The sequence below is a fragment of the Canis aureus genome, chromosome 12, assembly GCF_053574225.1.
Source record: "Canis aureus isolate CA01 chromosome 12, VMU_Caureus_v.1.0, whole genome shotgun sequence".
Classification (NCBI taxonomy): domain Eukaryota; kingdom Metazoa; phylum Chordata; class Mammalia; order Carnivora; family Canidae; genus Canis; species Canis aureus.
The window spans coordinates 44,155,388-44,177,964 of NC_135622.1; the positions used below are offsets into that span (position 1 = coordinate 44,155,388).

A 22,577-nucleotide genomic window follows, 5' to 3' on the forward strand; every position below is an offset into this window, starting at 1 on the left:
GAGTCTTTTACATGGGTCATATTACTCATTACTTTAAATTCTTTTTTTCTAGGGTGCCTGGGTGCCTCAGTGGTTTAGTGTCTGCCTTTGGCTCAGGTCGTGATCCCCAGTCCTGTATCCCGCATCGGGCTCCCCACAAGGAGCCTGCTTCTCCGTCTGCTTCTTTCTCTGTGTCTCTCATGAATAAATAAATAAAATCTTTAAATAAATTCTTTTTCTCTTTTTTAAGTAGGCTTCACGCTTGACATGGGGCTTGAACTGAGATCAAGAGTCGCATTCTCTGCCAACTGAGCCAGCCAGGCACCCCTACCTTAAATTCTTTTCTTTTTTAAAAAGATTTTATTTATTTATTCATGAGAGACAGAGAGAGAGAGGCAGAGACATAGGCCGAGAGAGAAGCAGGCTCCATGCAGGAGGCCTGATGTGGGACTCGATCCTGGGACTCTGGGATTATGCCCTGAGCCAAAGGCAGATGCTCAACTGCTAAGCCACCCAGGCGTCCCCTTACCTTAAATTCTTATACAAGAAAATACATGGATTACTCCAAGCTCACCATAAACTTAAAAGGAAAAACACAAACCTATTTACACAACTTAGCTGAGAACAAAGGATTCTACAACTGGGAGGAAAGAGGGCATTTTCTGTGCTATTTATTGGCTATTTGGAGCATGAAGGAAGGATGTGCACAAAAGGTCCATCGAAGAAAGGAGAAACGAGACATTTTTAACACAACTTTAAGAGAAGAAAAAGCATGCATTTCTACACACGGTTTTCTTAAACACAAGCACACTAAGCATAATATATTTTCAAACTTGTCATTGCATTGTCATTGGTTTTCATTAGGAAAGAAGAATCGCCGAGGGTGGTCTGGAAGCCCAGGGAACGGTCAGTCTGTGTAAACTCAGGCAGATAAAGACAGGGCCTCATTTTCCATCTCTGGGTCCCCTCTTTGTCACTCCCCTGAGCACACAGACCCCCCAGAGGGGAAGAGCCCGGAAGGGACAGAAGTGTGGGGGTAGGGATGGGCTCAGTTGCTCCTGACAACCTTCAGTCTGCCCCTCCCCCTGCTGCCCAAACCTCCTCCCTCTGACACCAGCCAGGCACATCCCCTCTACCTCCTAGGCCCCATCCTGTAGCTTCACACCCAACCTTGTGCCTGAAAGTTCTCTTCCTGCCCTAACACCTTATAAGAAAAGGCCTTTGATGTATCCTATGGCCTGATCATTCTCTCAGCCTCAGGGCGACATTAGCTATATTCTGACTGTCACTCAGGCAGATCCACAATTTGCAAGGCCTGGCCTCCCTCCACCCTCTTCTTCCCACAGTACTTAGCATGCCCCTGGCTAGGGGCAGAGGCACAGGCAATGTTAATCATCTTCCCCTTTAAGCATCTACTCAAATAATTCAACTTTTGGATTTTTATCTGCTCTAGACAGAAAGAGCTAGATGCTGCCAGAATTACCTATGCCTGCTCTTTCAAATCAGGGCCCAAAGAGTGTGGCATGAATGAGCCTGGGAACTCTCTGGAGCACTTTCTGGAGCACGTTGGTGGGGGTAAACATTTTAACAGCATGTAATTTCCAAAATTCTTTTTTTTGTTGTTTTTTGTTAAAGATTTTATTTATTTATTCATGAGAGACAGAGAGAGAAGCAGAGACATAGGCAGAGGGAGAGGCAGGCTCCATGCAGGGAGCCCGATGTGGGACTTGATCTCGGATCTCCAGGATCACACCCTGGAACGAAGGCAGGTGCCAAACTGCTGAGCCACCCAGGATGCCCCAATTTCCAAAATTCTTGATAGCTTCATGTCAACACACACAAAAAGGGTATATTGTGAATTAGAGTGTAGACACCACATTCATTCTTTTAAGATTTAAAAATGAGAACAGTCACTAAAGACTATACATGATTTTTTTTTTTTTTCTATACATGATTCCATTCATATGAAACATCTGGAACAGACAAGCCTGTAGAAAGTGGGTTAGTGGTTGTCAGGAGCTGGGGGTGGAGTGGTGGGGGGAGGCAGTAGGGGAGTGACTGCTGATGGGCAAGGGGTTTCTTCCTGGGGTGATGAAAATGTTCTAAGATTAGAGCATAGTGATAGGTATATAACTCTGTGAATACACAAAAACCACCACGTATCCTTTCCAGGGGTGAACTTTATGGTATGTAAATAACACCTCAATAAAGCTGTCAATTAGGCTTCAAAGATTTCCTACAAGCATCAGGGTGCTTCAGGCTAAGACCACAGGACAAGCTTCAAGAAGCAGTAATAGGGAAAAATGGAAATCCCAGGCTGGTCTGCAAGTCAAGAATCAGGTTCCCAGGAGGGCATTTAGAATACAGGGATCAAGACATGTTCCTCCTGTTCTGATCAGCAGCTGAAACTGAACTAGTGTAAACCAAGGAAGGTACCAAAGGCACAGAAGCCAGTTTCTGGAGGCCGATCTGTAGCCTGTGTCAGAGCTGTACCACACGGCATAAAGGGGGATGTGGCTTTCCAGAGCTGAGCACCAAAGGCATGGGATAGGCCAAGGGCAATGCAGGTGGCTGGCTTGGTGTGAGCATAAAAGGACACTCAGGTGACATGCCTCAAGCTCCCTCAGATTGTTAACAGAGTTCATTTCCTTCTGGTCATAGGCTTTCAGCTGAAGGCCACTCTCTGCTCTGAGAGGGCACCCAATTTCTTGCCAAGTGGGTTTCCCCAACACAGCCCCTTACTTCGTCAGGTGAACAAGGAGAGTCTCCACAGCAAGTATGCTAGCAAGACAGCATATTGTATCACATAGTTGTGGGAATGACATCATCACCTTTGCCATCTTCTATTGGTTAAACGCAAGTCACAGGAAAGGATTACACAAAGGTATGAGCCCCAGGAGTTGGGGATCCTGGCAAGGGACACAGGAAGAGTCTGTCTTCATGGTCCTTACAGAGAGAACATGCCCATGAGTAAGCAGAATATTAAGCAGAATTCTACAAGATGACTTGGGGGTTCCTTAACCTGTCATCTGAAACCAAAGAGGGCAAAAATCACCAGACACTTTCTCTGTACTAGTAACAGCTCACTGGAAGCTAAACTGTCCTGGAGGTTGCTCCCTTTATGAAATGATAAAATGCTTGTAGAAAGTTCTTTGCTCTCATGTCCTATGATGCCACCTGGCCCAGTGCAGTTCAACAGCACCTGTCCCATAAAGGAAGGGATGGAAGAATGAGCCCTTGCACACATTATGGTGGGGGGTTCGTGAGGCCGAGTTAGTGCTTCTCATCTTCTGTATCCTAAGATTTACACCAAATTTTCCTGAATAAAAATATTAGAAATTCTACTTGTTGATTACAGGAATGGGTCATCTTTACTTCTGGTCCCAGCACCTTTCTTTTTTTGAATGGGTTACACATTCCTGTCTCTTCAGTGGCTCAAAACCCCTATTCTGCATGCTTGTGTCTTATTTTGGAGGGGTCCTCCAAGTGGGGGCCCATTTGAGAACAGAAGTCATGGGCATGGTGCCAAGAATTAAACCCTTCTCAAGTTTTCTTGAGTCCCTAACAGGGTGAGCCAGAGCCAGTGAGGGCTGCCAAATTAGTGTTATTATTGTTGGTGAGTGGGTAAAATGTATACATGACAAACATTTAAGTCATATAAATAGTCTTCTCTAGAGATCAGCACCTCATAGGTTTTGCTGTATTTCTTTGCATGGACAGTCTTATGTATATTTAAGCATATGTTTATCTATTTTGTATTGCACAAAAAAGCACGCTTTAAAGATTGCTCTGCCTTTCTTTCTTTCCATTGCGATATAAATTGGAAGTTGTTATATATCAGAACAGAAACATCCGCCTTATTTTTTAATGGCTGCATAATATTTCTTGGTCAAGATGTATCAGAATGGATGCCTGGGTGGGCTCAGCAGTTGAGCGTCTGCCTTTGGCTAAGGGCATGATCCCAGGGTCCTAGGATCGAGTCCCACATCAGGCTCCCTGCGAGGAGTCTGCTTCTCCCTCTGTCTGTGTCTCTGCCTCTCTCTCTGTGTGTCTCTCATGAATAGATAAAATCTTTAGAAAAAAAAAAAGATGTATCAGAATGTACTGAACTAGCTCTCGAATGACAGGAATTTAGGTTTGGTCTAATTTTTTGCTAGTTTAAATAATGCTGCAATAATGGCCATTTGTATTTTTCATTGTGCACATATGCTTGCAGATCTTTAGGATAAATTCGTAGAGGTGGTATTGCTGTGTGAAAGGATGTGTGCAGTTTTAATTTTGATAGGTAGTGGCCAACTGCAGTCTGCAGGTTTCTACTGGTAAAACATCGTGACACTCCCAGCAGAGACACAGCATGACTGTCACAGAACATCAAAGTGGTGGGATAACATCTAGTCTACATTTCCTCATCATACAGAGGGAACGAAACCATTTTGACCGAATCTCTTATGTGATCTCTATTACCTCTGCACCAGCGATCATATTGTCCAGCCCATTCATTTGACAATCATATACCTTTGAGCATATTTTTACATATCTTTACAGATCTCAAAGCACCTAACTTAGCACCTAGAGAACACCATTAGCTCTGCTTACTGAGTGCTTACCATGCACCCACCAGGCTCCATGCATGTATGCCACTAGTCCTCCTCACAAACATTCTTTTGAATCACAAGAAAATCAAGGCTTGGAGAGATTGACTTTGCCCGAGGTCTCTTACCCCTAGAAAGTAGCAGAGTCAGAATTCAAATCCACCTCTCTCCCATGAGCAAGCTCTCTAGGAAATTGCTCTGTGCCTTACAGGCACTCAGGAAATATGGGATGTTCAAGCTTATTTCTAATAACACCTCGGTGCAAGTCGAGTCCAGTTATTGCATGGTTATTAAACCTCTCACTTGCCAGGCTGCTCCAACATCCATCCTGGCGACTTGCATTCTATTCCCAAATATTTAGAACTTAACTAACTACTGAGTGTTCCTGATAACTTTGTGATCCCTCCACAATTTGGAGACCATTTCATGTCTTTTAAATGGCCAACTTTGGGTGCTACTTGCTATTAAGAAATAGTACAGTTTTACAGAATTGATAAAAATTGACTTTACTTGGGGTACTCTGCCTTCCAACTATTACTGCAGTCCTGTTTTTGATGACCAATCATCTCAGACCATTTTATACCTACATTTACACAAATTCTTTGATGACCACCTTGCAAGACTCATTAGAAAACCACAGGGAACTTTGTGAAGTTGGTCCGTAAGTCAAGGAATTAACATACATTTATGCATTTGTCTTTATGTGCAAACTATCAGCTATTATGATTAAAATTGTATTATGATAAAATTGTACACCAAAAACTCATTTTAAGGGAATCTCAATTCTCAAAAACATATTACCAGCTGGGTGGTAAAATCAAGTATGTGATTTCACAAAGATGTGAATAGTATTTAAAATAATTGAAAAGAGGGGCACCTGGGTAGCTCAGTTGGTTGGGTGTCTGCTTTCAGCTCAGGTCATGATCCCAGGGTCCTGGGATGGAGCCTCGTGTAGGACTCCTGGCTCAGTGGGGAGCTTAGTTCTCTCTCTCCCCAACCCTCTACTTGTGCTCTCTCTTGCTATCTCTCTCAAATAAATACAATCTTAAAAAAAAAAAAAAAAAGAATTGGATGCATTCTAAGTATTCATCTATAAGTAAATGTTTAAATATAACAGTGTAGGGCAACCCTGGTGGCACAGTGGTTTAGCGCCGCCTGCAGCCCGGGGTGTGATCCTGGAGACCCGGGATCGAGTCCCACATCTGGCTTCCTGCCTGGAGCCTGGTTCTTCCTCTGCCTGTGTCTCTGCCTCTCTCTCTCTCTGAATAAATAAATCTTTAAAATAAATAAATAAACAGTGTACCTTCTAATGGAATGGTAGGTAGCCATTTAAAAGTTTACGTTTCTAAAATAAAATAAAATAAAAGTTTATGTTTCTAAATTAGGTAGGGACATAAAAATCTTTTTTTAATGTCAAATGAGAAAACAGAATATGAAATAATATGCATGTTGTAGTTACAGCTCTGTAAAAATTATGTGAGCATTATGGACAAAGGCTTGATGGAACAAGCAATCATTACATTAGCTGTATCAGTGAAACAGTCTATAGGTGCTTTGTAATTGATTAAATATTGGAATATTATACATTTTATTAAATATTTTACTTATTTATTTACTTGACACACAGAAAGAGAGAGCACAAGCAGAGGGAGTGGCAGGTAGAGGGAGAGGGAAAAGCAGGCTCCCCACTGGGCAGAAAGTCCAATGTGGGGACTCCATCCCAGGACCCTGGGATCATGACCTGAGCCAAAGACAGACACCTAACTGACTGAGCCACCCAGGCGCCCCGGAATATTATACATTTTAGTTGTACAAATTAAGTCCTACATTATATCTAAGTGCTTTAAGGGATACAGAGTCCAAGCAGTAAACCCAGGTTTTAAAGAAATGATAAATCTTATCTCGATCACTTGCTTGTATGAGGACTTTGACAAACATGGCAGGCAACGTGACAGAAAGAAGTCTTTCTTAGGAAGAACTGGGGCTCTGAATGAGTCCCCTCTATGGAAAAACCTGCAGAGTTAGGAATTCATGTTCTGTGGGTGGCCCAGGTTTCATTGCCATCGTCCTGTCATCATCACATCTACACTGCTGCCCTTGATCTACAAGGGCCATGTTTTCTGCTGCCATCTCTCTGCCAACAATGAAGACCAGCAGTGAGATGGGTTTGCCTTATATCCACAATCTGAAGGCTACCGCTCTATCTTTGTGCCTCGTCTATCCTGGTTTTCAGTAGTTGCAGAGGCTTTTTTCCATTATAATCCAGTTGTAAAAATCATGTCCATTTTAAATCTTTTTAGAAACCTGCAAAAAAAAAAAAAAAAAAAAAAAAGGATCTATGCTATAATTCTAATTCCCAAATAACAAGTCTGAACTCTGTGATTCCAAGCCGCCACATTTTAAGGGATTTCTTAAACCACCGAAATTACACAATTTAAAATTGCTATTTGACTTGATATAAGAAATGCAAAATAGTTATCAGAAGAAAAAATACTTGTTAATCTTGTTCAAGGCTGATAAGACATCTCCGGAATGATCTTTGGACCCATTTTGCAATTATAATCTGATTCTCATCTTTTCCTTAAGGAACAGGAGTAAGGAAATTGCTGTGGCAAGACTAAGGCTGAACCACAACCATTAGCTTAAAAAGGTGCACTTGAGCTACTGTGGAATGAGACACAGCTTCAAGTTCTATTTTTTGCTGAAGAATAAGAATTGGAAACCAAACTCTGATCAAGCCACATTATGCCAGCCTCTCGGGTTTCTAAAAATAGTTTAATCACAGCAGTGCATCCCTCAAAGTGTTTTTAAAAAAAATCTTTAAAAAAATGTTTTAAAATCACCATTAATCTTGCTATTTGGCACAGTCTCCTAAAAAATAACATATGCAAACCCTTGACCCAGCAATTCTACTCCTAAGGATATACCCAACAGAAACACACATGTTTACGAACAAAATATGTACTAGAATATTCACAATAGCACTATTCATGATAACCCCAAACTGGAAACCACCCAAATACCCATTAACAATATAATGGGAAGGGGTGCCTGGGTGGCTTAGCCAGTTAAGCGGCTGCCTTTGGCTCAGGTAATTTTCTCGGGGTCCTGGGATTAAGACCCACATTGGGCTTCCTGCTCAGGGGGGAGCCGGCTTCTCCCTCTCCCTTCATCCTTCCCCACTGCTTGTTCTCTCTTTCTGTCTCTAATAAATAAACAAAATCTTCAAAAAAAAAAAAAGCAACATAATGGATAAATAAACATGGTACATTTATAGGATAGACTGATACATAGCAATGAAAATTAGCAAATGAAATCCAAGAGCAAGCAATGAAAATTAGCAAATGAAATCCAAGAGCAAGCAATGAAAATTAGCAAATGAAATCCAAGAGCAATGAGCAAAAGAAGCCACTCATTAAAGAGTATCCACCATAATGATTCCACCTGTGAAAAGCTGAAAAACAGGCATGGCTTATCTATACTCTTAAGAAGTCATGATGGTGGTTAGTGACGCAGGAGGAAGAGTGACTAGAAGGGGACTTATGGGGGGTGGGGGGCTGTGAGGGGGCACCTGGGTGGGTGGTGTGTGCGACTCTTGATCTCAGGGTTGTAAATTCGAGGTTCATGGTGAGTGTAGAGATTATTTTAAAAAGTGTGTGTGTGTGGGAGGTGCCTGGGTGGCTCATTTGGCAAAGCATCTGCCTTTGGCTCAGGTCATGATCTCAGGATCCTGGGATGGAGCCCCACGTCAGGCTCGCTGCTCAATAGTGAGCCTGCTTCTCCCTCTCCTCCCCACTCATGCTCTCCTATCTCTGTCTCTCTCTCTCTTAAATAAATAAAATCTGAAACAAAAAACAAAAAAACTCTTTAAAAAAAGGGGGTAAGGGGAAGACTTGGGGGTACTGCTAATATATTTCTTCATCTGGTGTTGATTACATGGACATGTTTAGTTTGCAAAAATTCATTAAACCATACACGTATAATTTGTATATTTTCTGTATTTCTGTTATATTTCACTGAAGAATTTAAAAATAAAAAATTTTAAAAATACACTCTCACCTACCCCACCCTCCAAAAATCACCATCTTATGCATATGTATTGCCCACACACTTGGCAATAGGGCAAGCTTAGAACAATCCAAGTAACTTCAATAAAGTCGAGCTTCACATGCATTGGAAACAGACCTTAAAAAACATTTAATGAAAAAATTGGGAGGCTGTGTTTGAATTTTATAACAGAATGAACCTATCAATCCACAAAGACAGAAATCTGAATGAAACCATAAAAATGAGAAAGGAGAGAGCTTCTCTGTCAATAGTGGGTCATGCATGCTCTGCAGAGAGACAAAGGCAAGAACAGGACCAGACAAAAGCTGGAAGAATAAAGACCCAAAGCCTGAGAAACTAGAGTGAGCCCATGGTGGATTTGAAATCAACAAAGGGGCTGCCTGTCAATGGACACGGAAATGACACGAAGATGGTGTGGCCGAGTACTGGGCACTGCTGATGTGTGGGAGACACAAGGAGCTGCGGCAGTAACAGACCCAAAAATTTTTGCTGAGCCAATGAAAATGGATAGGTGTTGGGGTTGGGGAGTGACAGCACTCAATGCAGAACGCAGATACTCTTCTTTTTCCCAGAGAATCTAGTCATTCATAAAACCTCAACTGCACTTGAGCCAAATGATTTTAAAATTTAAATGGGGAGCCAGAGGTCTCAATGGTTGGAAGATCCTGAAAAATATCATCGAAATCATTCAGTCATTCTTTCAATATTATTTTTTTAAGATTTTTTAATTATTCATTTGAGAGAGAGGAAGAACAGCAGAGGGAGAGGAAGAAGCAGACTCCCCACAGAGCGGGAGCCCCATGCGGGGCTTGATCCCAGAACTCGGAAATCATGACCTGAGCTGAAGACAGATGCTTGCTTAACCAACTGAGCCACCCAGTCTGTATTCTTTCAATATTATTGACTGCTTACTTAACTCTGAGCAGTATTTCATCCTGGAAGTTACATGGATGAAAAAAGAGGTCTAAAATTTGAAACAAGGTGAGGAGAACCATTTTGTAATGGACTAGCCCATTGATAAATTCTTTAGTTTACTGTCAACTTTACATCCACCAGGGAAGGTTCTTACTTTGGTGTAGTGTTCCAAAGCATGGACTCTGTGATAGTACCTTTTTTTATGTCAACTTGGCTAGGCTATCATACCTAGTTATTCAAACACTCACCTATAGATGTTGCTGAGAAGGTATTTTGTAGATGAGGTTAACATCTACAATCAGTTGGCTTTAATTAAAGGAGCTTTTCCTTCCTAATATGCGTGGGCCTCATACAATCAGTTGAAAGGCCTTAAGAGAAAAACTGAGGTTTCCCCAAGGAAGAAAAAATTCTGCTTTAAGACCTCAATAATCAGGAGTGCCTGGGTGGCTCAGTTGGTTAACTGTCTGACTCTTGATTTCAGCTCAGGTCATGATCTCAGGGTCAGGAGATCAAGCCCCATGGTGGGCTTTGTACTGACCATGGAGCACACTTAAGATTCTCTTTTTCCATCTGACCCGCCCCCCTTCTCTCTCTCTTTAAAAAAAAAAAAAGACACCTCAACATCAGCTCCTGGCTGAGAGTTCCAGCCTGTTGGCTTACCCTATACATATTAGATTTGCTAGACTCCACAATCACATAAGCCAATCCTAATCGGTTGTTTCCCTGGAGAATCCCAACTTATACAGACTACACAGACTCCTTGGGTTTGAAACTTGGCTCTGCCATGTATCTAACTGGGTCATTTCTATACCTCTGTTATTTCAACTGTAAACTTGGGATAATAACAGTACTTAACTCATAGGAACTAGAACAACCCCTAGCACCGAGTAAATGCTTTGAAAGTGTTTGTTAAATACATAATTCTGTGGTGCCAAGTTCATTTCTTAGCTGAAAAACCTGAGATATTTTTATTTCCAACAAGCTGCCATCAACCAAACATGATCGCTCTTCCTCATACCAAGATCAGAACAACCTCGGAGCAGCAGCACCTCACCAGTTACAGGTGTTTAGTTGTTCTTTTAGATGGTATAGGAGCAGGTGAGATGCCAGGCCAGTTCCACACATGGTGATGATTTGGCAAAGCTGGTATCAGAGCTCTTCTGGAACATTCTTAACTACAAGTTCTCAGCTGCTGACTACAGCTGTGCTTCAAGAGACTCAGACTCAGCACAGAGCTATTCCTACTATTTGCAAGGGTGGGAGTTCATAAAGGGGGTCCTAATCGTTTTTTCTGTTCCCACGGTTGATACTGCACAGCAGCCTGCCCTGGCCCCTGGCAATTAAATATTAAATGAAGAAAAGAAATTCACAAAAAAAGGGGGCACCTGGCTGGCTCAGTCAGTAGAGCATGCAACTCTTGATCTCAGGGTTGTGAGCTAAGCCTGACATTGGGCACAGAGATGACTTAAAAAAGAAAATCAGAAAAAAAGAGAAAGATTAAATGGGGAATCAAAATGTTTTTGTGGGCCTATTCTGGGGGAGATTGTGACAACAGTGATAACCAACATTTGTTGAGCACTTACTAGGTGCCAGGCACTACTCTCAATACTATTTAAACATTGTATAGATGAAAAAACTGAGTCCTCAAGAGAAAAGTAATTCAACTAAGGATAGGCAGAGTAGCAGAGTGGGGATCTGACACCTGGCTTTCTGGCTTAGGTGCAGGCTCTCCCTCCTGGGAACACTGCCTTTGAGTCTGGATTGGGAAGAGGGGGTCCAGGCAGGCGCACGAGAACAAGCATCAAACTAGGCTATGACTGATAGGAGGGCACAAGGGGAGCGCCTCGGTGGCTCAGGCCCTTAACCGCCTGACTTCAGGTCAGGCCATGATCTCAGGGTCCTGGGGTCGAGCCCTGCTTAGGGGCTCTGCACTCAGTAGGAAGTCTGCTCCTCCCTCTCCCTTTGCCCTTCCCCTCGCCCACTCTGGCTCACACTTTCTCTCTCTCAAATAAATAAATAAAATATTTTTTTAAAAAATGGAGGGTCCGAGGGCTCAGAGGATTCTACAGTGAAGTGTATTTAAGTTAAACAAGTTTCAAAGGCTGAAATAGAAGCCATCATAAACAATATTCCTTTTTTTATAAACAATATTCCTTCATGAATTTCTTTTGTTAGAGTATATAATGTGTCCACTTTATACAATAATACCAAATTTCATTGAAGATTTCTACCTTAGTGTTTGAACCTTTCTTTCATCTTCATATAAAAAATTTAAGGCAAGGGCACCTGGGTGGCTCAGTCAGTTGAGTGTCTGACTCTTGGTTTCTGCTCAGGTCATGACCTCAGGGTCCTGAGAGTCAGCCACTTACTGGCACTCCACTCTCAGTGGGGAGCTGACTTGAAGATTCCTTCCCTCTGCCCCTCCCCCCACTCATGCTCAAGCTGGCTCTCCCTCTCTCTCCCTGAAATAAATCAATCCTTAAAAAAAAATTTTTAAGGCAAAGTGATCCTGAAATTATTTCTCATTTATTCACTAGCAGTGCAATGAAATCAAATATGTTACTTATTATTCTCATTTGATTTCATATTACATCAACTTCTTCCTACAGGTTTTCACAAGGACAAAGATTTTCTGTATTGTTCTCCTACAGGATCCAGTGAACTAAGTCTTAGAGGACTTTTCTGAAATTTTTTTCTTATAGCTCAGGAAATAAGAAAGGACAGGATCAGATTCTATCAGAATTTGGTTAATTTTTATACCAGCAAGATAGAGAAGATCTTAGATTTTTTAAGTAATCTCTATACCCCAAGCAGGGCTTGAATTTACCACCCTGAGATCAAGAGTCACATGTGCTACTGACTGAGCCAGCCAGACACCCTGGGGTCTTAGATATTGTTTTCTAGTAATACCAACTTCTCTGGCTCTGTGTAATTATCTAAATCCTAATTGACTTCAGTGATGTGTTCAGTTATGATGGCCACTGGCCTACAATTCCCTAGAGCTAATGCAGGATCATGCTGAATCCTGGATGAGAGGAGCTGTTACCAACGAGGGAAATTTTCCAGAGAGGCATGGCTGGAGGACAGAGGTGTGTACACTAAGTCTCCAAACTTAACTTTGATCAATTGTGTACTCTTGTCTTGCTGTGTAACTGTTCCCACAGGTGGAAATACACAGTGCATTGAGCATATTGAAACTATGGTGGCTTACATCTCCATCTGGGAGAGGCTATGCCGAAAATAGCTAGGTCTTCATGGCCTATGAGCACCTTGTATATACCTAGCTGAGGTCCTCAAGGTCAAGGAGACGAGAATTAAGAATGGCACCCCAGAATTCTGGGACTCAGCTGCCTCTCCCTTCTGGGCCCCGTCTCTCAGACATTTTCTTTTCTTTTCTTTTCTTTTTTTAAAAAACATTTATTTATTCATGAGAAACACAGGAAGAGAGAGAGAGGCAGAGACACAGGCAGAGGGAGAAGCAGGTTCCATGCAGGGAGCTTGATGTGGGACTTGATCCCAGGACTCCAGGATCATACCTTGGGCCGAAGGCAGGCGCTAAACCGCTGAGCTACCCAGGGATCCCCCTCTCAGACATTTTCATAGGAGATAGGAGGGGGATGCTGCTTTCTCTCCATCTTCCCTTTAGAAATGGGCTGATCATACTGGTATTCCTCATCTCTGGACTCCCCAGGAGGAAAATACTAGTATGGATGTTCACACAGCGCTTGGTAGCATTATACCCTTAAACAAATCCATAAAATTCTTTCAAAAAGAATAAACCAATAAAACATTCCCTCCTGAAACTTTTCCCTTGGGATAATGATGTGAAAACACATTTCCTACTGAAGCTTTTTCATAAGAAAAAAACCTTCATGTCAGATTTTAGGTTTTCTAATATTGAGATTCCTGGTTTTCATCTACTCCAGAGATAGATAGGTCTATTCGCTTAGCTTAAAACATCCAGTGAACAACATTCCAGCTAATCCTTTCAGACCAGTTTTGTAAATTCTGAGAGGCACCACCTCAAAACACCATCCTTGAAAAGCAGTAAGATACAGTCTACTGCTGTTTTCCTGTGGCCGCTCAGTATACTCCAGATAGGAGGCCTTCAGGTTGGCAACTATCAAATGTTCTGGACAAGAGCCAACAGTGACATCACAGCCTTATGCATCAACCTGGTTAAGAAAGAAAATCCTGGGGTTTCACGACAGAGCCAAAGGCTCGTCAGTTAACTTAATGGCAAATATAAGTCTCAATGATTAGTCCTATGATGCTCTCTTTTATCCTTGCTTCCTTCACTCTTGGAATAAAAATGCTTCTGCCTTGCCCTCCCTTCCCACCTTTTTATTAAATGAATGACAATTTAAAAGTATAAACCCTATGCTTAAGAGTCACCTTTAATATAAGCTAAACAATGATCAAGGGAAATCTCTAAAACAGAATTTTAGGATTGGGCAGTCCTTTCACATGTCAAGATGCTGCAGCCTGACATGAAAGATGCTTACACCGCCAGCAAGACTATGAGTGCATGGAAAGCTGTGTTGAATCCTTGTTTTGTGTTTCCATTTCTGTTCATCTGCTTTCCCATGGGCAAGCAGCCACCTCCTATCACAGAGCCATCCCCATCTTAGGTCAGCAGGCAATATGGGCAAAATATGCAAAAGGATGGACACACTGGTTTGGGTGTGGTCACTGGCAATGGGAAGCTTTGGTCCCCTGGCTGCAGGCTCTAAAAGCCAGGAGCCGCACCCTTGGCGGGTAATCAATCTCCAAAACCACTTCTCCCGATTTCACCGCAATCCCCACCAACCCTGACTGCTCCCTCTGTGAATAAACAGCAGACCTTAGACGTGGCCGGCCTCAGCAGACAAAGCCAACCGCCCGAGGGAACTCGCCCTGCACGGAGGCAATCACCAGGTCGCCGCGGGGCCACCACGCCGTCTGGGCTGCTGGTCAACAGCAGGAGGCAGGAGGCGACGCGGAGGCCAGCAGGCATCAAAGCCGGTGGCGGCGGCTTCCTGCCCGACCCACAGTCTGGGGGGACGCGCGACTCACACCAGGGAATTAATGCAGGGGTTGGTGCTCCAAGATAAACCCCCAAAGACGAGGGCTTGCCCAGAGATTTCTACGGGAGCATTTTCTGCACCAGAAAACTGCACACTTGAGTTCGGGGGAGGGGGGGCCTAGTGCGGGATCCGGAGGATACCAGGGGCGGCTATTGTTCTCCAGGTCTCTCGGGCGGGAGACGTCCCCCATCCCGCCTCCCAGCCAGCATCTGCCACTGGACCAAGCCTTTCAGCCCCGAGAAGAAAAGGGTGTGCCTGCGGCGCTGCGGATTATCGCAAAACCTGAAGCGAGTCCCCACGGGCTGTGTCAGGCCGGGAGACAAAGCTCCTGGTGGGGACAGCTCAGCCCCGTCTCGGATCCGCCATCCTGGGTCTGTCGCCTGTCCAAGGGCCACGCCCAGCTGGCCACCTGGACCGCCAGGCTGCACGCCTGGAGCTTAGGGTCTTCAGGCCCGGGACTCGCCTCCCAGCCGCCCGCGCCTCCTCCCTCCCCCGGGAGACCTCCCTCCCCAGAGGGACCCTCCCCCTGCCCGCGCGGATCTCCTCCCCCCAGGCGTCTACCCTCCGCAAACCCCGGCGGTCTCCACCCTCCAGCATCTCTCCTCCCATCCCATCCTCATTCTTCATCAGCCCCAGACTCGCCCCGCCTCGCGCCACCTGCACCGCACTCCTTCCCTCCCTCTTCAGGCCCGCCCCCCGCCCCCTCTCTTTGCTCCTCAAACCCTGGTCTCCACTTGCCTCTCTCCCCGGACCCGGTCCACCTGTCCCCACCCAGCTTTCCCATCTCCCCATCTTTGCTCAGACTGAGGCCTGGCGTCCGCCTCTCCCCGTCCCAGCTTCTGTCTGGCTCCGGCTCTTGCCCCTCCCCGGCCTGGGGCGTCGATGTCGGTCGCCCGCCAAGACCGCTGCTGCGGGGAGAGCTCCCGCACTGGGCTCCAGCGAAGGCACCCGGCGAAGGCACCCGGCGAAGGCACCCAGCTCGGCGCTCGCTCTGGGCCGGGCAGCCACAGGCGGCCTTTGTGGTTCGGGCAGGTGCCTCGGAGGCAGCAGGCGAATTGTCCTTAGGCACCGCCGCGTTGGCCAGACGGGTGGAACGGGCCGTCGGGTCCGGTCCAGGCTGGGCAAATCCCAACCCGGAGGCGAAATGGACGCAGGGTGTGTGCACCGGTGGTAGCGGGGGGCCACGGGCAGCGACCATCCAGGGATTCGGGCAGGACGGGCCCGTAGCCAGAGAAGCCCCCGCCCAGGCTTCCAGCCATTCAGTGCACCTCGACGAGCGAGGCTGGGCGCCTACTGTGTGCTAAGAGTGAAAGCCCTTCAACCAAGCCGTCTTCTCACCCCAGTTCTTTGCAATCCCACGAGCACGCTCGAAACGCCTACTATGAGCAAGGCACTGCACGGAGCTCTGTGGGCGTACAAAGAGGGCCCGATCTCGACCCCAGGTTAGCCCCGATGGCCGCCCCAATCCCAAACCACACCTCCCGCCGCGTCCCCTGAGGCCGGGTCCCTGGGTGCACCCCTATCCCTGCCCTTTTGTGCGCCTCCCAGAGAAACGGAGGCCGTGAGAAGGATGTCCCAGCCCGGGGAAAATGAGCCCACCGCCCGCCCCGCCATCACGCACTCCTCCGGGATGCTGCGGCTGCGAGGGTCCGTCGGTCGGTCCGTCTCTCCTCGGTCTCGCCGCGGCGCGGGAGCTGCGGGTGCTCAGGGCGGCGGCGGCTGCACGCGCGCTCGCTCGATCGCCGCCTTGGAGCGCGCGGCGCTGGAGTCGGAAGCCGGGAGCTGGGGAGGGGACGTGGGTGGGGGCTGGAGGCGGCCTCGGCCAATCACCGACCCGACGCCTCCTCTCCAGCGCTCCCCACCTCGCGCTAGCAGGTTAGGGGGAGGCGGGCACAGGCGGCGCCCCGCATCTTCGCCGCCGCGCGCGGCCGCCGCCTTGGGACTACAACTCCCGACAGGCCCTGCTGCAGGGCCGGGGTCCGAGAGGGGAAGGAGAGTGAGGCCCGAGAACCCGCCGACCCCCCTCGCGCCCTGCTCCGCGTGCCTTTGGGTTTCCATGGTGACCCACGGCCCTTCACAAAGCCCCGGCGCTGAGACGCGCTGATGCACGAGTCCCCTGGGAGGGCTCTGGGGCGGGTCCCGAAGACACAGCACCTCCCCTCCCCCTGCACGACCCCACCCGAGGGGCTGAAACAATGCCCCGGCCGCCTCACCCGGTGGCTGCCGGGCCTGCCCTTTGCCGCCGGCTTCCCTCCCGGACCCAGTACGACGCCTTCGAAGCGGGCGCTCGGCGAGGTCGCACGCTGGAGCGGGCGGGGTGGGCGTTAGAGAAAAATATCCTCACGTAGGTACAGTACACAGTGGACGGCCACTCAGGGCCAACCAAGTTCGCATCTGCCCCCGCCGGGGACTCGAACCCCGGGTTCATTCTCTGGGCTGCTCTGAGCTAGAGCTGCTCCATCCAGAGCTCTCAGGTCCAGCCACCTGTCCTGTTTCTGACACCTTCTTTCAGGACATAGTGAAGTGTTTGGAAATGTTTTATGACTCAATTTACACTCACCTTTTTTTCTTCACGTTTTAAACATAAATTAACTAAATCAACAAATCTAGAAAAGGAGAGGGAGGATTATCAGGCCTTAGTACCACCTCCCTAAACCCCTCTTAAGCCTTTACTGTAATCTTTTATGTAGTTGTAATAATAGCTTAGCTGTGATTTAGTAATTTGCTTCTTTTCACTTAATGTCACTTCAAAGCCGTTTCTATTGATTAAAATGCACCAATGAGTTCTCACCTCCAACCCCATCCAGAGTCCCTCCCGGGAACCCCAATGGGTTACTGCAGAAACCGTCTCCTCCCAGCTTGAGAGACGAGGTGAAGTTGAGGGAGTTCCCAGCCACCTTGCGTGCGCAGCCACAGCCAGAGAGGTAGTTCACACCTCTCTACAAGTTATTTTCAACCAAAATGGTGCTTTACTTCTCCGGAGGATGCCCCACTCCTCTTCTCCACAAAACCCACAGGGGCGGCATGGTGGCAGAGCCTGCAAAGTGAGGTGTCTACGGACCACTTTCACTGCCATCCTTTGCCAAGGGCTCAGGGCCTGGAGCAGGCCAGGCTGGCATTTGGGGAGTGCCCTGCTGGGTTATTCACACTGAGTCTGCTTCTCCAAGGAGGAAGGTTTACTATTCAGCCCCCTGCCCCACACATCCTGAGTTTATGAAAGGAGCCCCCAGATGAACCTAGGGCCTACACCAAAGCATCCCTAATCCAGGGAGCCCAGGATGTGGCTGTGAAAACTTGGAGAGAGGGGCTTGTCCTCCCACTGCTTCAGTTTAGGGCACTGCCCTAGGGATTCACAGGCTGGCCAGGCTCTGCAGGGACCTAGGGATTTAGGCAAAATGGATTGAGCCTCAGGGAGGTGGAGTGAAGCCGCCCTCCTTACAGGCTGTCAATAGCTGGATCCCTTGGAAGCTGCACTTTTTGCCTCGGGGGAGGGAGTCCTCTAGTGGAGGAAACGTTTTTTGCAACATTTAATGGACCTCAAATTTGGACTCCCTCCTTTGCTCTTCCTGGACCTAACTTCCCTTGTAAGAGAAAGAGCAGCCTTGAGGTCATCTGTCTGCTAGGAACATTGTTGAACGTCTCATCTAAACCTGAGGCGGTAAATGTCCCCAGTATTTGATTTTAGCTTTATTTGCTTACTTTCAATCTAGGTTATCTCTCCTGGAAAATAGAAAGGGCATAGGTCTTGGAGTCATACATCCCTAGGTTGAAATTGTTGCTATACTTTCTGGATAATTGACCTTGGGAAAGTTACTTATGTCATCTGAACTTTAGCTCCCTACATAACTAGAGGATCATAGCACGTTTTTTATTTTTTTTATTTTTATTTTTTTTAAAGATTTTATTTATTTATTCATGAGAGACACACACACATAGAGAGAGAGAGAGACAGGCAGAGACATAGGCAGAGGGAGAAGCAGGCCCCATTCAGGGAGCCTGACGTGGGACTCGATCCCAGGTCTCCAGGATCACGTCCTGGGCTGAAGGCGGTGCTAAACCGCTGAGCCACCCGGGCTGCCCCATAGCACATTTTTTTAAAACTGCCATGATGATTGCATAAGGAAATACATATAAAGGGCATAGCACACACACACACACACACACACACAGACACACACACACACAAAGGGCATAGCACACTGCCTGGCATATAGCACACACTCAACAAATGTAGCTATAATCATTCATTTATTCAATAACAAATGGTTATGGAATAGTGTGAGGAATATAAAAATATGACATTGCTGGGACACCTGGGTGGCTCAGTCAGTTAAGCATCCAACTCTTGATTTTGGCTCAGGTCATGATCTCAGGGTCATGAGATCGAGCTCAACCTCTTACTCTGCACTAGGCACCAAGCCTGCTTAAGATTTTTCCTCTCCCTCTTCCTGCCCCCACCACCCCCACACTCCTGTACATGCTCTCTCTCTTTAAAAAAAATGATAATCCCATTATAACAGCTACAAAAAGCAGTATGTTGTGACTTTTACTATGAGGCTCATATGACCAGCTTGGATGAAGTAAAATAGGAATTCAGATGAGAGATAAATCAGTTCTGAACAAATCATCAGGAAATGGAGGAGCTTGATTTGGATTTCACCTGGATATTGATGTGCTGGATGATTCTAAGCAGAGGTCTGAGATTCCAGGATGAAGAAGTAAAAATTTGTGGTTGGGGGAGCTGGGAAGTGTTTGGAAGACAGCAGAGGAACCCATCATGACTTGAAAATCAAGTCTTTGAAGACAAAGAGGATAGTAGATAGACTGGTGTTGGGGCCAGACTTCTCAAAGCTGAGGGCTATTGGCTCTTATGAGTAAATGTGTTTAGGGTTCCAAATCACCTTAAAAACAAGCTTCTGAATAATGGGTAAATGAAGAGTTATCATAAGAGGGGAATGAGTGTAGGAATAGTGGGTGTTTTGGAAACACATTGGATCCTTACAACTTCACAGGGCAGATAGCACTGGTCATTTCTTACAGATGAGGAGGTCCAAACTTAATAGAAGTCAAGTGACTTGCCCCAAAAGTCACCCCAAATAAGCATTATCAGGGCTCCAAAACACATCTGCCTGATACAGAGCAGAGCCCTCTTGCCCCAGCAGAGAAAGCTGACTCTCCAGTGCAGAGACTATGGTGACCATGAATGACTCTCAAGGAGTCATGTTCCTTTCTCTGCAGTTCCAACCTGTTACTTCTCGAAGTGTCCTCTGAGAAAGGGTATTCTCCAACATTCCCAAGGAGGTTTGTATTAGATTTCTTCCTTGGCCTTCTCTTTTCACCTTTTCCCCCCTCATAGGTCAATGACAACCCTAGCATGGAGAACACATTGTGAAGTCTACTTAGCCACTAAAACAATTGTGAGCCAGCAGTCAAACTTCTATATTCCGGTCAGTGCCACAGGGCAGGAACCAAAAACGAGACGGGAGATAGATAAATGGACATTGAGAGAGAAAGACAAGAGAGGATGCTTGTAGAAGATCTAAAGGCATAGAGCTAGGGGGGCCAGGTTGGCTCAGTTGGTAGAGTGTACTACTCTTGATCTCAGGGTTTTGGGTTCAAGCCTCATGTTGGGTGTAGAGATCACTTAAAAATAAAAGCTTTAAAAAAACAAAAAAAAATTTTTTTAAAGAAATGCATAGGGCTAAACAGATACACAAACAAGAGCAGTGGGAAATGAGACTAAAAGACTTTCAGGTCCCAGAGCTCTGGCCACCCAGCACAACACTGAGACACAGGAGGGGACAGGGGTGGGGGTGGGGGTGGCTGTGCTTGAGCTGAAAACATCAAAGTAAATGCCAGTGGCTTATCATTGCTCTTGAAATGCTGATGAGCTCTCCAAAAATTTAAATCATTCCTTTTGGCCTAGGAAACTTGTCCCCCCACTTTTATTTTTAAGTTTCAAAGTTTAATTTTAAAATAAAGCGTGTCTTGTCTTGGAACTAGAATAGCCACAAGCCAACATAAAGCAAGAATCGCTGGATGACTCTAGCTATCCTAGCCCCATAGCGGAAATCTATAATTTGAAATTTGCATTTATTTCACACCCACATGGAACCTATGAACTGCATGGTCTCACAATGCCAACATTATTCAGATAAGGATAAAGAGGTTTTGTTTTAAGCTGTTTTCTCCCTTAACAAGTCAACTTCATCTGGGCATTAGCAAGAATAATAGTGACAACAAGGAACAACTTAAATATATACAACCACCTTCAGAGAACAAAACCATTACTCTAAGAGTCAGATCTTTTTTTTTTTTTAAGATTTTATTTATTTATTCATAAGAGACACACACACACAGAGAGGCAGAGACATAGGCAGAAGCAGGTTCCATGCAGGGAACCCAATGTGGGACTCAAGATCTTTTTTTTTTTTTTTTTAAGATTTTTTATTTATTCAGAAGACACACACACACACACTCAGAGAGAGAGAGAGAGAGAGAGACAATGAGAGAGGCAGAGACATAGGCAGTGAAAGAAGCAGGCTCCATGCAGGGAGCCTGACATGGGATTCGATCCTGGGTCTACAGGATCAGGCCCTGGGCTGAAAGCAGGCTCTAAACCACTGAGCCACCCAGGGATACCCAGAGCCAGATCTTTGATCATCTTCTTGTTCCCTACCAGTCACACTCCACAGCACAATGCTTTATTAAACCCCTGATGAGTGCTGATGAGCTGAAATTGGAAAGAATTCCCTCATCCTGCCACCAAGTTGGATTTTCATTTATAAGATGAGGCCAGGGGCACCTGGGTGGCTCAGTTGGTTAAGTGTCTGTCTTCAGCTGGGGTCATGATCCTGGGGTCCTGGGATGGAGCCCCCCGCATTGGGCTCCCTACTCAGAGGAGAGCCTGTTTTTTTTTTTTGTTTTTTTTTTTTGAGAGCCTGTTTTTCTCTCTTCCTCTCCATTTGTGCTATCTCGGTTTCTCTCTCTCAAATAAATAAATCATAATCATAAGTAAATAAATAAAATGGGTCCAAAGAAATACAACACTAAAAAATACCCATCACTGCCTCTACCTGATTTTTTTCTGATATTATTTTATGAAGCCAACAGAAGAGTTGGCTATTTTTTTCTCTTTAGTTGCATTACTCAAAACTTAATAAGAATTAAAGTGAATATTTATTGAACATTTCCTGTATGCTTTATGTACATGATTCATTTAATCCCTGCAGCAAACCAGTGAGAAAAGTATCACGATACTCACTTTATGAAAGAAGGAAACATGGGGTGCCGGGTGGCTCAGTTAGTTGAGTGTCTGACTTAAGCTCGGGTCATGATCCCAGGGTCCTGGGATCCAGCCCTACCTCAGGCTCCCTGCTCAGTGAGAAGCCTGCTTCTCCCTCTCCTCTCCTGCTTGTGCCCTCTCGCTATCTCTGTCTCTCAAATAAATAAAATATTTTTTAAAAAAAGAGGGAAACAGAATCTCAAAGGCAAGTGACTTGCCTAAGGTCCAACAGCTCAAAGGAGTAGAGCCCAGACCAAAACCTAAGTCTAACTCAGGGTCTGTATTTGTTCCATTAGACCACACTGCCTATTATCAAACATTTTATTTACATTTGCCCTTTTCTCAAATCTATAGTGGTTTTTGGGGATTCGTAGTGTAATTTTCAGAGTGGCACCATCCCGTCTAGCTTGGTGATTATGTTGACCTTGACTAGTTTGCCTCCTTACCTTCACAATGAAAAGCCCCCAGGTGGGTGTTCTGTGAGGTCCCCAGAGAGCCATGCGTCCTGCTCTTCAAAGTTACAGTGTCTCCAGTGTCTGGGCATGACTGGGTGGCTCAGCAGTTGAGCATTTGCCTCAGGGCATGATCCCCAAGTCCCTGGATTGAGTCCCACAGGGAGCCTGCTTCTCCCTCTGCCTCTCTCTCTGGGTCTCTCATGAATGGATAAATAAA

General features: G+C 45.8%; 1 protein-coding gene and 1 long non-coding RNA gene across 2 annotated transcripts in view; one reads left to right on the forward strand and one right to left on the reverse strand.

The window, feature by feature from the left end:
* The window catches only part of DPYSL5 (dihydropyrimidinase like 5), a 96,317-nt gene extending 79,734 nt beyond the window's left edge, over nucleotides 1–16,583 (reverse strand). Inside the window, exon 1 of the mRNA XM_077843799.1 lies at nucleotides 16,242–16,583. The gene's annotated coding sequence lies outside the window, so the exon portion shown is untranslated. The remainder of the gene's footprint in view (nucleotides 1–16,241) is intronic.
* Nucleotides 16,584–16,678: 95 nt separating this feature from the next.
* The window catches only part of LOC144281081 (uncharacterized), a 32,852-nt gene continuing 26,953 nt past the window's right edge, over nucleotides 16,679–22,577 (forward strand). The window contains exon 1 of the long non-coding RNA XR_013349532.1: nucleotides 16,679–16,964. This is a non-coding gene — a long non-coding RNA (uncharacterized LOC144281081). The remainder of the gene's footprint in view (nucleotides 16,965–22,577) is intronic.